Source organism: Pseudophryne corroboree, chromosome 4, assembly GCF_028390025.1.
Source record: "Pseudophryne corroboree isolate aPseCor3 chromosome 4, aPseCor3.hap2, whole genome shotgun sequence".
Taxonomy (NCBI): domain Eukaryota; kingdom Metazoa; phylum Chordata; class Amphibia; order Anura; family Myobatrachidae; genus Pseudophryne; species Pseudophryne corroboree.
This window is the reverse complement of record NC_086447.1, coordinates 490158285-490172220: the sequence shown is the minus strand read 5'-3', so window position 1 is coordinate 490172220 and position 13936 is coordinate 490158285. Positions and strand designations below refer to the sequence as shown.

General features: G+C 44.3%; 1 long non-coding RNA gene across 1 annotated transcript in view; it reads right to left on the bottom strand.

The window, feature by feature from the left end:
* The window catches only part of LOC134911529 (uncharacterized), a 146597-nt gene that overhangs the window by 71670 nt on the left and 60991 nt on the right, over positions 1 to 13936 (bottom strand). The window contains exon 2 of the long non-coding RNA XR_010176643.1: positions 12763 to 12885. This is a non-coding gene — a long non-coding RNA (uncharacterized LOC134911529). The remainder of the gene's footprint in view (positions 1 to 12762; positions 12886 to 13936) is intronic.

The window sequence follows — 13936 nt, the reverse complement described above, 5'->3', positions numbered from 1 at the left end:
GTGTGGGTTTGCAGTGTAAATAAAAGCTATTCACTCTGTACATGCCAAACATACTGATGTCAGCACAATGCTTGCTACTTCTATTATATTCCTTCCGAGGATTCACATTTTCTAATTAAAATACATACAGTAAATCTCAGTTTAGGGGCTCGTACCACTAATTTTAATCACCCTAAGAGCTACATAGCATCTGAATTACATCTTTCAAATATACAAATATCATAATATGCACAAATATTCTCTAATCAGAGCTTAATTATTAACAGAAACCCAACAAATTATATTCCACAATATATAACTTATCACAAACCTCTACAAATTAAACCATAGTATTCAGTGTAAACCAAATTATTATTATTATTAGTAGTAGTAGTAGTAGTATTTTTTATGTTGATGATGATTCTTGTACCAGAGAAAGCATAATAGGGCCGAGTCAGACCCTGACGTGCAAAAATTGCTATGAAGCGATTTCTGCACATCTGCGCATGCCCATACGGCGGTACGCGCATGTGCAAGGTCCTCAAGTGCGTTCTCTTCAGAATGCAGTTTAAGACCTGGGGGTATATTTGCTAAGCTCCCGATTTTGACCGATTTTGTATTTATTTTCATCTCGGAAATTTACTAAACAGAAATCTCGGCGGTGATGAGGGCATTCGTATTTGTTTTGAGGGCAGAGAAAAAAATACGAATGAATACACCATCGGTCAAACACGCCTGTTATTTTATAGAACTTGGTAATTTACTAAGAATTCGTATTCACAATCACTGCCGGTGCTCCGTGTCAACATAGGTAAGTATGTGTGTGTGTAAGGGTGCATGTATGTCAATTAAAGTTGTACTGTCATGGTGTGTGTTTTGTGTATTTTTGGGGGTATTTTTTTGTAGTAGAACTACAGGTACCAGCGGGCCCATTATTTTCCCGCATGCTGGTACTTGTGGTTCTCCAAGTACCATCTTGTGGGGGAGGCTTGCTTGGACTTGTAGTTCTTTTACAAAAAACAATTTTCTATATTTTTATACAATGGCTATCAGCCTCCCATCCACCGCCCACGGGTTTGGGGGTCAGCCTAGGGCTTCACCCCTGGCCCTTGGGTGGCTGTAGGGGGGGGACCCCTTGATTTAAGGGGTCCCCCTCCTCCAGGGTACCCAAGCTAGGGGTGACTAGTTGGGGGGGTAATGCCACGGCCGCAGGGACCAGTATAACAGTGTCCCCCAGCTGTGGCATTATCTCTCTGGCTATTGGAGCCCGGTGCTGGTTTAAAAAAGACGGGGGACCCCCTACGTCTTTTGTCCCCCATATTTTTTTAACCAGGACCGGATGCAGAGCCCGGTGCTGGTTGATTAAATATGGGGGGACCCCAGTCATTTTTTCCCCCTGTATTTATTCAACCAGGACCGGCTCAAAGAGCCCGGGGCTGGTTATGCTTAGGGAAGGGGGGGACCCCACGCAATTTTTTTTATGATTTTTAACACTTTCCACACTTCATTTAATGTACACAATGCAGCCCTGCACAGATCTCACTGATCCGGCCGGGATTCATTGTGTTAAGTCCGGCAGTGTTTTACTATTTACTCCCATAAAACAGTGCCCGACAATACGAATCACATCGACATTGGAAAATACAAAAGAATACAACTCGGCAGCTTAGTAAATTACATGCACTTTATTCAAAAAGTTTTAAAAAAAAACACGACCGATACAATTCGAGATTAAACTCCCACCAAATTGTCATAAATACGAATCTTAGTAAATATACCCCCTGGAAGGGGCGCAGTCTGGACAATGCCCGGACCATTTGCGGGGTGGATCGCAGTGGCTGCATGACATCACACACAGCCACTGCGTCCCTTGACATGGCGGGTAGCCGTCTGCCTTCACAGCTAGGCTGCGCAGGCAGAGGGCTTCTCTAAACATGCTAAAGCATTGCCTCCATGCGTGTAATGGCCATTATGGTGTGTGGCATATTATGTATTGGGCATTACAGTGCGTGGCATATTGTGTAATAGGTTTTATGGTGTGTGGCATATTGTGTGGTTTTCCATCCAAATCCGCCCCTGAAAACAGCACAGCCACTTGATGGACATAACATAGCCACTTGATGGATACAGCAGAGCACAGCACACAGCAGCATGCCTGGAGTCAAATGGTGTTCGAATCACCATGGTAGAGCCTTACATAGAATCCAAAATCCACAAGAATCCGATGCCGGGATGATGACATTGTGCCTCGATTTGGAATCCATGCCTGGAGGGAAAACCACTTTACATGGACACCAGAAGTTCAGGGGAGTTCGGATTTCCTTTAACATTAACCGCACATCTCTATTTTTTTGAAAAACAATATTTTTTTTATTTTTTAAAAAAAAGAAAAACATGCAATACAAAGATGTACCATAAAATATGACATTCACAGCATCAATGATAAACTGAAAGTACACAAAGACCGCACATCTCTAATTTTTATAGTGTACACATTCTGTAGAACTTTATAGAGACTATTTAGTCATTCACATCACTGTTGAGCTTACAATGTTTATTCTCTGCAAAGAAATAGGCCAAGAGGGCGAAGTGCTCTAAATTGGGGCACTCAAATTGCACAATTTAAAAATTTGACGTTTATTAAACGCACTTAAAATATGTGCAGAGGGAGATAAGTCATATACCAACACACACTTAAAGTATCAGGATACAGTCCTAATTATCACTTAAAATATCTGAGAGGAGAGATTAGAAAAAAATTAAGGTGTGAAGGAGGTGGTGTTAATCAAACACCAACCCTAAACAGGGTGCAAGAAAGAGAGAGTGAAATAACAGGATTTTAATACCTACAGGAAAATCCTTTTCTCCTAGTCCGTAGAGGATGCTGGGGTCCATTTCATGACCATGGGGTATAGACGATTCCGCAGGAGCCATGGGACTTTTCAAGGGTGTGAACTGGCTCCTCCCTCTATGCCCCTCCTCCAGACCTCAGTTATAGGAACTGTGCCCAGGGAGACGGACATTTCGAGGAAAGGATTTACTTTTATACTAATGGTGAGATTCATACCAGCTCACACCTCAACCATGCTGCACAGCATGGCATTCAACATAACATGCCAACCGGCATGAACCATTTACAGCAACATGCTGAAAACAAATGTAACACACTTGTGTAACTAACTGAACAAAACTGCAGGTAAAGTACGCACTGGGTCGGGCGCCCAGCATCCTCTATGGACTAGGAGAAAAGGATTTACCGGTAGGTATTAAAATTCTGTTTTCTCATACGTCCTAGAGGATGCTGGGGTCCATTTCATGACCATGGGGTTTATACCAAAGCTCCAGTACGGGCGGGAGAGTGCGGATGACCCTGCAGCACCGATTGACCAAACTTGAGGTCCTCATCGGCCAAAGTGTCAAACTTATAAAATTTAGCAAAAGTGTTTGACCCTGACCAAGTAGCTGCTCGGCAAAGTTGCAATGCCGAGACCCCCCGGGCAGCTGCCCAGGACGAGCCCACCTTCCTAGTAGAATGGGCCTTCACCGACTTCGGCAACGGCAAACCAGCCAAAGAATGAGCGTGCCGAATCGTACCTTCTGATCCAACGCGCAATGGTCTGCTTGGAAGCAGGACTCCCAAACTTGTTGGGAGCATACAGGACAAACAGAGCCTCTGTTTTCCATATCCGAGCTGTTCTAGTGACATAAATCTTCAAAGCCCTAACCACATCTAGAGACCTTGACTCAGTGAACGTGTCAGTAGCCACTGGCACCACAATAGGTTGGTTTATATGGAAAGACGAAACCACCTTTGGAAGAAATTGTTGACGAGTTCTTAACTCTGCCCTATCTTCATGAAAGATCAGGTAAGTGCTCTTGTGAGACAATGCCCCCAACTCAGACACCCGCCTTGTGGATGCCAAGGCCAAAAGCATCACCACTTTCCAAGTGAGAAACTTCAATTCTATCTCCTGCAGAGGTTCAAACCAATCTGATTGAAGGAAATGCAACACTACATTAAGGTCCCATGGTGACACTGGAGGCACAAATGGAGGCTGGATGTGCAGAACCCCTTTCACGAACGTCTGAACTTCTGGAAAGGAGGCCAATTGTTTTTGAAAGAAAACTGATAAGGCCGAAATCTGGACCTTGATTGACCCCAATCTAAGGCCCGCATCCACACCAGCCTCAGAAAATGGAGAAAACGTCCCAACTCAAACTCTTCCGTAGGAGCCTTCTTGGATTCACACCAAGACACATATTTTCTCCAAATACGGTGGTAATGTTTAGACGTTACTCCTTTCCTGGCCTGAATAAGAGTGGGGACGACTTCCTTGGAAATACCCTTTCGGGCTAGGATTCGATGCTTAACAGCCATGCCGTCAAACGTAGCCGCGGTAAGTCTTGATACATACACGGCTCCTGCTGTAGTAGGTCCTCTCGAGTAGGAAGAGGCCGAGGATCTACTATGAGAAACTCCTGAAGATCTGGATACCAAGCCCTCCTTGGTCAGTCTGGGGCAATGAATATTGCTCAAACTCTTGTTCTTCTTATTATTTTGAGAACTTTTGGAATGAGTGGAAGTGGAGGGAAAACATATACCGACCGAAACACCCACTGGGTCACCAGTGCATCCACTGCTATTGCTTGAGGGTCTCTCGACCTGGAACAATATCTCTGAAGCTTCTTGTTTAGACGAGATGCCATCATGTCTACTTGAGGAACTCCACAAAGACTTGTCACCTCTGCGAAGACTTATTGGTGGAGGCCCCACTCTCCTGGATGGAGATCGTGTCTGCTGAGGAAGTCTGCTTCCCAGTTGTCCATTCCCGGAATTAAAATTGCTGACAGAGCTCTAACATGTCTTTCTGCCCAGAGGAGAATCCTTGTCACCTCTGAAATTGCCACTCTGCTTTTTGTTCCGCCTTGCCTGTTCCGACTGGATCTGCCCGGGATCTTGAAGAAGATGTACCGCTTGTAGAAGGCCATTGTAAATGGCTCTCAATTCCAGAACGTTTATGTGAAGGCAGACTTCCTGACTTGACCATTTTCCTTGGAAGCTTTCCCCCTGTGTGACAGCTCCCCAGCCTCGGAGACTTGCATCCGTGGTTATTAGGGCCCAGTCGTGAATCCCAAACCTGCGTCCCTCTAGAAGGTGAGAACTGTGTAGCTACCACAGGAGTGAAATCCTGGCTTTGGGGGACAGGATTATTTTGCGGTGCATGTGTACGTGGGATCCGGACCACTTGTCCAACAGGTCCTACCGGAATACTCTGGCATGAAATTGGCAAAACTGTATGGCCTCGTAGGCCGCTACCATTTTCCCCAACAACCGAATGCATTGATGGATCGACACGCTTGTTGGTTTCAATATTTGTTTGACCATTTTCTGGATTTCCAGAGCCTTTTCCACTGGAAGAAATACTCTCCGTACTTCTGTGTCCAGAATCATCCCTAAAAATGACAATCTTGTCGTCGGTTCCAACTGCGACTTTGGAAAATTCATGATCCAACCGTGTTGTTGGAGTATTGACAGGAAGAGTGCAATGTTCTGCACCAACTGTTCCCTGGCTCTCGCTTTTATCAGGAGATCGTCCAGATAAGGAATTATATTGACTCCTTTTTAACGAAGGAGGACCATCATCTCCGCCATCACCTTGGTGAATACCCTCAGTGCTGTGGAGAGTCCGAACGGCAACGTCTGGAACTGGTAATGGCAATCCTGTACTGCGAATCTCAGATAAGCTTGGTGAGGAGGATAAATGGGAACATGCAAGTAAGCATCCTTTATGTATACTGACACCATGAAGTCCCCCTCTTCCAGACTGGAAATCACTACCCTCAGGGATTCCATCTTGAACTTGAACCTTTTTAGGGAGAGATTCAGATTTTTCAGGTTTAAAATCGGTCTGACCGAGCCGTCCGGCTTCGGAACTACAAAGAGGCATGAATAAAAACCTTCTCCTTGCTGTGCCAAGGGTACCAGGACAATGACCTGATCCTGACATAATTTTTCAATTGCCGTTGTTACTGCCTCTCTTCCCGGAAGAGAAGCTGGGAAGGTCGATTTGAAAAATCGGCATGGGGGGACGTCTTGAAACTCTAGTTTGTACCCATGGGACACTATTTGTAGACCCATTGGTCCAGGCCAGATTGAATCCAGATTTGGCTGAAAAGTTTCAGACGTGCTCCCACCTGAGCGGACTCCTGCAAGGGAGCCCCAGCGTTATGCTGCATATTTGGCAGAAGCAGGGGTGGACTTCTGCTCCTGCGACCTGGGAGACGCTGCGGATTTCTTTCCTTTTCCCCTTCCCCTACCTGCAAAAAAGGGGGAACCTTTCGCCTTTTTCTATTTGTTGGGCCGAAAGGACTGCATGCAAGAGTGATGTGTCTTTTTCGCCAGTGTAGGAGCATAAGGCAAGAATGTCGACTTACCTGCGGTAGCCTCTGAGACTAACGCATCCAGCCCATCACCAAACAAGGCCTCACCTTTATACGGGAGAGCCTCCATATTTCTTTTGGAATCTGCATCAGCATTCCACTCGCGAATCCACAACGGCATCCGAGTCGATACTGCCATGGTAGCGGTTCTTGATCCCAAGAGACCAATATATTTCATGGTTTATAGTACGTACGCAGCAGCATCTTTTATATGACCTAACGTTAGGAGTATCTCGTCTCCATCTATTGTGTCAATGTCTAATGACAAGTTTTCTGACCACTTTTCAATAGCACTACTCACCCACGCACAGACAATGGTAGGCCTGAGTAGTGTCCCATTGGCCACATCAATGGGACACTACTCAGGCCTACCATTGTCTGTCAGGGTCTGTCGGCTCCTTAAGTGAAGCCATTTCAGGCGCAGGGAGAAACTCCTTTTCTCTTTTATGACAGGGCTCTGTCTAAAATGCGGGGTGACTCCCACCTTTTGGAAAAAGGTAAGCTGCCTGAATTCCTTTTGGGAATCTGAAATTTCTTTTCAGGTTAAATCAGACTCCCTCCAAGAGACTGTTCAACTCCTGAGGTGGAGGGAAAATTACATTACTTCTTTACTAAAGTAAACCTTCTCCTTGTGGTAAAAGAGGGGGCTTCGTAAATTCTAACACCTCCTTTATAGCTAAAACATGTTTTGAATGCTTTTTGCTAACTTAGGACCTATTCCTCTGGAATCACTAGTGTCGACACAGGAATCAGAGTCCGAGTCGGTATCAGTTTGTACTACTTGTGCACATTTGTATTTGACCCAGAGGGGTCCCTGTGGAGGAAAGGCAGAACTATTAAAAATCACATCTTCAACAGATTATATTCAGTTTTCTGTATGAGATTCAGTCCAACCTCTTACTGATATGATTCACACTATCATGTAACCTTTCACCCAGTCAGGCTCTTGCAGTCATATTACACCTCTGTGTCTCTAACATGTCTCCCACAGAGGAAGAGTTCCCTGCCACAGACATGTCACACACATGCACAACCACACCACAGACACTCCGGGACTTATAGGGGACAGACCCACAGTAAAATCTGTCAGAGGGACACAGATAGGATTTGCTAGCTCACAACCCGGTGCCAGTAACACAATGTCTGTGAACACAAAATGCCCACTGACATGCAGCGCTTTTATAATGCTAATCACACAATTATATAGCACCAAATTCACTGTGGTCCCCTGTTTTGCACCCTGATACTTGTTCAGTAGTGGAGGAGGACCAGCATTGTCTCTGCAGCCTGTGGAGAGAGAGAAAATGGCGCTGAGCAGTGTGCTGGCTGACTGAGGAGGAAGTTCCACTTCAATGGCGTGTTTCTCCTCAGCTTTTATGAGGTAATTTTTTATACTGGCGGGGGTAAGACTGTGCCTCAGCAACTTATGCCCCTTATTTATGCCAGTTTCCATAGGTTTGATGCTGCCCAGGGCGCCCCCCCGCGCCCTGCACCCTGCAGTGCCTTTGTATGTGTGGGCTCCCGCCAGCCACGCCGTACCTTTAGCCGTCACTTTCTTGATTGAAGATCTGTCTTCTAACACTCACCTGTCTTCTGGCTCTGTGAGGGGGTGACGGCATGCTGTGGGAGTGAGCATCTAGGCACGGCTAGCGTTCAGTACCCTTCAGGAGCTAATGGTGTCCTGTCAGCCAGAAGCAGACCCATGAAGCTCTTTAGGATGTTGGTTCCTACTTCTGCCCCTCAGTCCCACGAAGCAGGGAGACTGTTGCAAGCAGTTCTCCCTGAAAATAAAAAACTTAACATAAGTCTTTTCAGAGAAACTCAGTAGAGCTCCTCTGGAGTGCATCCAGTCTGCCTGGGCACATTTCTAAAACTGAGGTCTGGAGGAGGGGCATAGAGGGAGGAGCCAGTTCACACCCTTGAAAAGTCTTGGAGTGCCCATGGCTCCTGCGGAACCGTTTATACCCGATGGTCATGAAATGGACCCCAGCATCCTCTAGGAAATATGAGAAATAACACAATATGAAAAAATACAAGAGTAATTCATTCAAATTAAAAGATCTGGCACCACAGTAATAACAATATTACTAGAAAGGTATTTCCTTACTGTATGATAGCTTACACTACAGTCAAAGTACTATATAGTAAATGTCCAAAATAAATGTAGGACACAATACAGAGTGAGCAGTCATATAGTGTTTCTGCTGCGTAAGTATATTGTAAAACAATTGTCCAAAATTCACATACAGTGGGATATACCACGTAACTCACACACTGGTGGTGGTATGTAATGCAGTCCAAGATTGTTGAAGGTGCAAGTTACCAGCCGATCTTGGACGTTTTTTAAAGGGACAATTACTTACGAGGCATAGTTTTGCATTGTAAGTGATTGTCCCTTTAAAAAAACGAGATCCGGCAACCCGTACCTCCAGCGATCTTGGACTGCATTACATTCCGCCGAGGATGTCGGATGTACAATGAAGGCAATAGTTTCCTTCCCCAAAATACCTATAAACATGAAATATTTATAGCATCTAAAAGATGATAAACAGTAGTCATAAATCACAATTATTAGTAGAGATGTGCAGTTCAGTTTCCGTGGAAACTGAACATACCTGAACTTAGAGGTTTACGAGTGGATCTGCGTCCCACTTCGGATGCTCTTGCTGTGTTTGGATTTCAGAGTGAGGAAAAATGTAATTTCCTGGTGCCAGAGATTGCGTGTTTTAGATTGCATACAAATCCCTCCCTCATGATCTGGCGCCATTTCTCACAGGAAACCGTAGGGAGGTCTGTTAGGAGCAGTGTGGCATTCAATTAATTATTTTACAATTACAAATAGAGGAGATCAGAGATCAGGGCTCCTGTAAGACACTGCACTGTGTTTTTAAAAAATGCTATTAGAATTGGCGCACTGAGGCACTCATTGAATCATTTCACATTCATACACACACACACACACACACACACACACACACACACACACAAGAGGCTGCTCTGAGGTACTGCACTGTGTAAAAGCAAAAAGTGCCATTAGGTCTGCAGCCAGGGGCATATCAAGAGAGGAGGGGGCCCGTGTGCAGTCTCTGTCCAGGTCCCCTCCCCTCTGCTCTAGATGGCAGCGCTGTTCAGTGCTCTTAGCACAAGCAGACACTGGTGCTGTGCCAGAGTCTACTGCGAATTCTCAGGTCTTCAGGAAAATGGTATGTTGGCCATGTTCTAGTGATTTCCATACTGCACATGCACAAATGCCCGAAAACTGGCCCAGCGGCCATTTTCCAGATGATTTTGCAGCACTGTGGCTGCCATCGCTGAACCCTGGAAAGGTAAGTATAGAAGAAATGGGAGCAGGGTGTGAGGTGTGTTTCACATTCACACACACAGGAGATCAGGGCTGCTGTGAGGCACTGTGCAAAGAATGCCATTACACACACAGTACATCAGAGGGAGAGGGTGCTGCACTGAGGTACTCTGTTAAAGAAAATATAACATCATTTTAGGGTTCCATTATTACTAGGATCACTGTGTTATGTTTGTGTGTTCTGGGCCAGGCACTGTGTTAAAAAATATAACATTATTTTAGGGCAACATTATTGCTAAGAGCATTGTGTTTGTGTTAACAATTCTCAAGTATAAAAAAACTTTTTTTTTGGCTGGTGTCAAAAATAATATGAATCAGTAGATAGAAGAACATAAGCAGCAACCAAGTACTAGTGCTGTGGCTGCTGCCAGACATGATAGTATTTCAACATCTACAGACTAAAGCCAGTGGTCAAGGGGAAAGAAGGATTTAAAATAAAAGACATCTTAAATCTAAACAAAATTTCACACATTACCTCTAATAATAAAGTAAATGTTTACTGCTGAAAAAATGTAAAGTTGCTGACATACCATATACCACATACAGTGGCAAGGAAAGGCTCAAGCCATGGCATTTCTTTGCTAGTGGTGATCCTTCTAGTATGACTGCTGCTTCATTCACTAGAATGCCTACTATGGAAATCAGTGCCAAACACAGTCAGGCATCTACTTCTGTAACCTCACATTATGATGCAACACCTAATAAATCTGAGTCTAGAAGAGGTATCACCTTTAAGACAGGCTACTCAGTGCAGAAATACAAAAAGGCTAAAGAACAAACTGTGTTCACAAACTTCACAAATCCCTGAGGAAAGTCTAAAAGTGTTTATTAATGCTGTGTGTGTCTGACAATTCTGACACTGTACTTATAGAGAATTCCACCTTTTCTGCATCCTCTGCAAAAATGTTGGCATAAGCAGCACAAGTAAAGATGGTGACATAGAAATTGAGGCTGCTACTGTGGAAGTGCAATAGGATGAGGATGGTATTTGTGTATCTGATACTAATGAGGATGTTGATGATGTTGTTTTTGTAAGTAAGTCATCCACCAGTGGCAGAAGTTCTTGACCATGATCAAAAGATGGCTATTGTCATTTTTGGTCATAGGACCAAAAAAGCCACCTCTTTTGTGTGGAATTATTTTTACCCAAATCCTGACATTTGTCAAGCCATCTGTTCCATTTGTGAAGCCAAAGTAAGTAAAGGTAGCGACAATAAACATCTAGGAACCGAGCAGCGAGTTCATGCAAAGTATTTGGGAAAATCTGAAAAATCCATTAAAATAATAACAAGCAGTAAAGTATCAGCTAGCATCCAGCTCTCAGCTAGATCCCAGAACATAACAAAGTACCTAATACAGTTTTTATACAGGCGCTGATGTGGTTTGTTTGACCAAGCAGCTGCTATAGATAGAGGTTACTCAGACCCATTTTGATATCCTCTATTAATTATATAGATCCCAGCACATGCAATCTCCGGGATGCAGTCGTGTGACAGCCGCTCGTGATCCCGGTGGTCACAATGCCGATGCCAGGATCCTGAACAATCAAACGCCTGACAGTCGGCATGCCAACTAACGGGTTATTCCCACTCGTGGATGTCCACGACACCCATAGAGCGGGAATAGAACCTGTGGCAAGCACAGTGAGGCACCAAACCCGCTGCGTGGCAAGTGCAGCGAGCCTGCAAGGGGCTCTGTTGTGCTCGCCCACAGCCAGCATTCTGTGGTCAGGATCCCAGGGTCAGTATGCTGACCTCCAGGATCCCCACCGCCAGTCTCACAGCCCCAACCCCAATCTCCACCACCAACACCTTTTATGAGTCACCACTATGACTCATTACTGTATGTATTCCTGGCTGTCTCCTAGCAACTAGGATGCTGGCTGCTATGTGCAACAGCACACCTGTTTGCCTCACTACCTGTCTGCAGCCTGTTGTCTTTTGTGATTGGTCTGGCTCCCTTTCATTAGGGATTCTGGCCAATTCCTGTTGCCGGTGATATTCCCTACTTCTTGTTACCTATTGAAGCCTGTCACATGGTCGCTGTACACTTACAGTTCTCTGCACCCATGTCCTTTTGGATCCTGCCTAGTGCCTGCTATCCTTTGTTCATTTCTGCTCTGTGTCCTTGTCTTGCTGTTGCCCTCCAGTTACTTTCATGTTGGTTCCTGATTCATGTCTATGCTCCTCTCAAGTCTTTGTGAATATACCCTTCCAGTCCTAGTTTCATGCACATCCAGACTCTGTGTATGTAGATGCCTTCTGTAGTAAAGTATGTACAGTATATGCCTGTAAGTCACAAGACTGCAGCACATCAGTACTCAATCTAAATCTTAGCCTCTGTGTGTTTTTGCAGTCTGCAGCCTGGACACAGTTAATCTAGCAAGTCTCAATGCAACTTAGTTCATGCTGTCAGCACTCTGCTTTCAATCAGTACACACTTAGCACCTGATTGTTCCAGCAGTTAACTCCCATTTGACTAAGTTTCCTACAATTCACACCTTATTGCTTCAGTTACTATTGGCCTTCTGTGAATCCTGTACACTCCTAGTACAAAAGTCTTCAGCCAGCATATCCTACAAATAAATCCTGCAATAAACTCCTGCTTTGCTGTATATCTGGTTTTAATCAAGTCCTGCTGTCTGCAGTTGCACCTGCTTAGTCTGCTATATAACTTAGCCAAAGATTGTTTTCTATTAACCCCATTATTGCCAAGTCATCCTGTATCCAGTCTGCCTGCAACTAACCCTTACCTTGCCAGCTGCTATACTCCAGGTTTATTACCTTGTGGTCTCCAATATATTGTGTGGACCCCTACTGCTAGAGGTTTAAGCCCAAGTGGCCCCCTAAGTGCTGGCATGCGTGTTGTGCACTAAAGGAACAGCAGGGGGGCTGTTATTGGCAGAAGACCCTCTGACCGGCTCTAGGTGTCTCACACACATAGTGCTGGAGTTCCCTAACAAAACTTTCATATTCAATCACCTGATTAATGATCGGAGATACAGTAGTTCTCCTACATCCTATTTGCAAAGGCTTTCTTCCCATATCCAGGATTCCCCAGAAGCATTCTTGTGCTACCGCTGCTTCTGGAGGTGAATCTTCATCCTAGAAGGGGACCAAGAAGCCTATTAGTTTTAAACAACACTGTGAAACAATCCTTTGCAAGAGGAAGCAAGTATGAAAGCTGCCATGCAGCCTCCTAATATTTGTTAGGGTAAGATAGGCTGATTTAGAGTTTGCAGCTCTGCAGTGCAACTTATGTATTCATTTTCTTGCCTTCTTTTAGTTTCAACCCATGCCCAGAATCCTTGGCTATTAACATTGTATTATTTTAAGACCTTTTCTCTTTTAAGTTGCTGCAAAAGAGTATTCTGACTCTCGCAAAGACCACGTCTCAAATTGAATTTGCTTAATAAATCAATCAATCAGTCCTTTATCTGCCTTCCACTACATACGCTATATCACTTTTCCAGTACTGCCCTGGGGCCTCTACTTTTAAAATCATTCAATGTATAGGGTTATATAGTTTATTAAACTGCCATCCTGTCTACAACTGCTGGGCTGCAATATTCTTTTAAACAGCTGTGTGTTTGTGCCACTGCTCTGTTGCTTAGTTTAGTCAGCTAGCCTGTGGCCAATATTGGTGAAAAATATTGTAAGTTGTGAGGTGGTCAATATTGACTGGAAATGATTGGAAATGAATGTTATTGAAATTAATAATACTGTAGAACAGGTCCACATTAAATGATTTTAGCTGTTTTTATTTATTTATTTATTTGTTTTTAAATCCAGATCCAAAACCAAAACACTTGAGGGTGATCTTGGCAAAACCAAAATGAAAACACTAGTGTGTGTAACAAGTCAGTTTCCAGATAGTTACAGTGCATCCGGAAAATATTCACAGCGCTTCACTTTTTACACATTTTGCTATGTTACAGCCTTATTCCAAAATGGAATAAATTTATTTTTGTCCCCAAAATTCTACACACAATGGGGGTCATTCCGAGTTGATCGCTAGCTGCCGTTGTTCGCAGCGCAGCGATCAGGCTAAAAATCGGCATTTCTTCGCATGCGTATGCACCGCAATGCGTACGCGTGACGTCTGGGTACAAAGTCCTTTGTGGTTTTGCACAGGTTCTAGCGAAGCTTTCAGTCG